Here is a 4,228-nt window from a genome sequence, read left to right as displayed (position 1 = left end):
TTTGACTATTTTGGTAATTTTGTTAATTCATATGTTATTAATGCTTTTATATCCCTGTGAATCATAGTATTGGATTTATGATAGTACTATTATTGAATCTTTAGATTTCTTCCAGTAGAATAACAATTTCATAAAATTAAAAGCAAACAAAATTCTTGGCAAGGAGGCTGCACTGTGGCCCAGTGATTCACACAGTATACTCTTTAGTCCATATATCTTTTCTTGTAAGTCTTCCATGACTCTGGTAGGAAAGTAAAGTGGCAGGAGCACACACTCTCCCCCACAACTAACCCTCCTCCTGCTAGGTTTAGGACTACCAGAGGGAGATTCATGGCGAAAACTATGGGACAAGGTACTGAGAAGATACCAGAGAGCTCAGAAGGTAAAAAGGCATAACAATACCCAGAAGCGTTAAAAATAAAAAAAATAGTGTTTCCTGATGAAGCTCTTATTGACTGGGCCAGCATAGTACACTGAGGTTTTCTTTCCCTTATTTTGACTGAGAGATATCCAGATGGTGAGAATCCTCAAAAGGGCAGAAATCCGTACTGGTGACCTACTTGGTTCTAACTGATGCTCCCAGCTTGACCTCCTACCTCCTTTTGGGAACACTGCCTTGATACTGCAGCTTTTCTGCCAAGTCTCTTTGTGGGGGGACCAGCTCCTTCTTCTTCAGGAGGTTTTTCAGTCTTTTATCTATGCTTTCTTGCTACTGCTCATTAGAAGATTATGTTCTCAGTGGATGGTTGTTCACTCACATACACGTACACTCATGAACATACACATGCATATGAATGCACACATATAAGCACCTTGTGATGCAATAACATGTATAGTTTCCCAGGTCATGCTAATATAAGGAGCAATCATCAGGGATACTTTTGAGAAGAAGGCTCACCTTTGATGGATGAGAGAAGAACACAGTGGACATGAGAGATAGGCCAGCTCAGTCATTGAAATCCCATAAATCTAACGCACAGTCGGGTGGACTTCCGTGGTTCTGCCCCATTAGCCAACAAAGCCTGCTTAGAAATTTCCCAGGCTGTGTAGTACAGAAATGTTACAGCTCTGCCCACCAGCAGGATGGTGACTGGTAAGCCCACTGATCTTGTTCACTGCTTCCTAGTTGTCCCCAAAGTGAGCAACTTCTTGCAAAAGGAGATCCATATACCACAGGCTGCCTCACTTTAGACCTTAAGCAATGAGGTCAGGAAACTAGAAAATCTTTCACAACCAGGAGTCAAAATCAACATTTCCTCCCTGTAAGGTGATTATTTAAATGATTTGTTGAGTAATAAAAACTGACTAAGTCAGAGTCAAATGTTCACATTTTTTACTTCATGTTGAACAATACTCCACAGAAGGACTCAACCACATCATCATTTTTCACTAATCAAATGATGGACATCTAGATAGTTTCTACTTCAAGGATACTCTGAGGATTGATGTTCCACCCTGGATGTCCCCTAGCTTCTCTATGGGTACCTACTTTATGTTCTAGAATCACTGGGTCACCTGGGTGTGGCTTTTCACTGTGATACATCATTTTATACCACCAACAATCTCTGAGGGTCCTCATTTCTCCCAAATTTCAACGAGGCTGATTTTAATTCAGATTGAACAACTTTGAGTACAAGCAGTAACTGAGTTCTTAAGATACAGCAGAGGGTGAGTGCTTTAGACCATCAGAAGCCTAAATGGGGTGCACTAAGTAAGACAGTCCATTCTCACACCACGGTGCGACTATAGGACATGTGCTGGAGTTAGATACAGCCAAAAAGAACTCTCCAAGTCAGAATCTCTCAACAAATAAAATTCAGTCCAAGCTGCAAGACCAAGGTAAACTATGCCAAGGTTAGGCAAAGGTAGAAACAAAATGTTAGCAAGCAATGCAGATGAGGACAAAGCAGGGGACAGAGAAGACACAGTGAGCCACCTGACCATTGAGTGTGCAGTCACCATTCATCCAGAGCAGGGAAGGGACACAAATGCTCAGCAAGCCTATCCTGCCTCTCAGACACCTTTATTTACCACAGTGGCCTCCTCCACTGTACTGCATTCTTTTGATTTACTCAGAATTTGCTTTTCTTGAAGATAAGTATTTTCCCTCTACAAATACCAGAAACCACTGAATTACAGTAATTTTGTGTTCTAGAGAGCCAGGTAGATTTGCAGAAAGATGGACAGCAGCATACAATATTTGATGGATGTAAAGTGAGCAGGCACAAACTTTTCAAAATAATTGGGCTCTAGCATCATTAAAGATAATTCATGAGGGGCGGAAGTAGCCAGAGAGAGCGGGCAGCAAGGCGAGGCGAGAGCTGCACAGGGCCCTACGCTGCCGCGTAAGCATGTCGGACTTCGACAGTTCGAGCAGTAAGCTCAACGAGAATAAACAAGAACGGGACAAGGAGAACCGCCATTGGAAGCATAGCCACAGCTGCTCTAGAAGCCAGGACCAGAAGCGCAGGAGCCGGAGCTGAGATAGGCATGACAGGGACCAGCGCAGTGCCTCCCGAGACAGACGAAGGCTAAGCAAACCTTTGACCAGAGGCACTAAAGAGAAGCACGGTGGATTGATTAGTTCTCCTCGCCATGAGAAGAAGAAGAAGGTGCGTAAATACTGGGACATGCCACCACCTGGCTTTGAGCACATCACCCCAATGAAGTACAAGGCCATGCAAGCTGCGGGTCAGATTCCAGCCACTGCCCTTCTCCCCACTATGACTCCTGATGGTCTGGCTGTGACCCCAATGCCCGTGCCTGTTGTTGGGAGCCAGATGACCAGACAGGCCAGACGCCTCTACGTGGGCAACATCCCATTTGGCATCACTGAGGAAGCTATGATGGACTTCTTCAATGCCCAGCTGCGCTTGGGGGGGATTGACTCAGGCCCCTGGCAACCCAGTCTTGGCTGTGCAGATTAATCAAGACAAGAATTTTGCCTTTTTGGAGTTCCGCTCAGTGGATGAAACAACCGAGGCCATGGCCTTTGATGACATCATCTTCCAGGGCGAGTCATTGAAGATTCGAAGGCCTCATGACTATCAGCCACTGCCTGGCATGTCAGAGAACCCCTCTGTTTATGTGCCTGGCGTTGTGTCCACTGTAGTTCCTGACTCTGCCCACAAACTGTTCATCTGGGGCTTGCCCAGCTACCTGAATGATGACCAGGTGAAAGAGTTGCTGACGTCCTTTGGGCCTCTGAAGGCCTTCAACTTGGTCAAGGATAGTGCCACAGGGCTCTCCAAGGGCTATGCCTTCTGTGGGTACTTGGACATCAACGTCACAGATCAGGCCATTGCAGGGCTGAATGGGATGCAGCTAGGGGACAAGAAGCTGCTTATCCAGAGGGCGAGTGTGGGAGCTAAGAATGCCACGCTGAGTACCATCAACCAGACACCTGTAACCCTTCAAGTGCCTGGCCTGATGAGCTCTCAGGTGCAGATGGGCGGTCACCCGACTGAGGTCCTGTGCCTCATGAACATGGTGCTGCCTGAAGAGCGGTTGGACCATGAGGAGTACGAGGAGATTGTAGAGGATGTGCGAGTCGAGTGCAGCAAGTATGGGCTGCTCAAGTCCATTGAGATTCCCCGGCCCGTGGATGGCGTCGAGGTGCCTGGCTGTGGAAAGATCTTTGTGGAGTTCACCTCTGTGTTTGACTGCCAGAAAGCCATGCAGGGCCTAACCAGCGGCAAGTTCGCCAACAGAGTGGTGGTCACAAAATACTGTGACCCTGACTCTTACCACCGCCGGGACTTATGGTAGAGGTGGCTGGGGGAGGATGGGGGCAGGGCTGGCTGGGGACTTTACCCCCAACTGTCCCCCCCCCTCCTTTCTCCCCTCTGAAGATGATGGGCAGAGGAGTGACAGCAGAATGACAGCCGGCAGCAACTGGAATGGCAGCAATTATGGGGGGTGGGGGGGGAGTGCTAGGGCAGGAAGGGGTCTGGGCAAGTGCACACAGGCCCACATAGACACAGAGGGAAGGGGCAGGGATGGGGACTGTGTGCACAGCAGGGCAGGTAGGACCCCCACAGCCCCGTCCCAAACAGCCTCTTCTTATCCCTTAAACCCTTTTCCTCGTCCCTTTCCCCATGGTAGGAACATAGCGTGTTTATATTTTATGGCCAAACTATTTTGCATTTTGTTGTCTAGCCCTCCGTGCCCTGCCCTCTCCCTTTGCAGGACCACAGCTCCTGTCCTCTGACTTTTGGTCCTTCCAGTT

The 4,228-nt window shown here is 47.9% G+C and overlaps 1 pseudogene; it reads left to right on the top strand.

Annotated features, from left to right (window-relative positions):
* Positions 1-2,351: 2,351 nt before the first annotated feature.
* Positions 2,352-3,768, top strand: LOC101997927 (annotated as a pseudogene).
* The last annotated feature ends 460 nt before the right edge of the window (positions 3,769-4,228 follow it).

The sequence above is a fragment of the Microtus ochrogaster genome, unplaced genomic scaffold, assembly GCF_000317375.1.
Source record: "Microtus ochrogaster isolate Prairie Vole_2 unplaced genomic scaffold, MicOch1.0 UNK117, whole genome shotgun sequence".
Classification (NCBI taxonomy): Eukaryota; Metazoa; Chordata; class Mammalia; order Rodentia; family Cricetidae; genus Microtus; species Microtus ochrogaster.
The sequence above is the reverse complement of the archived record's forward strand: the minus strand, read 5'-3'. Positions and strand labels throughout refer to the sequence as shown.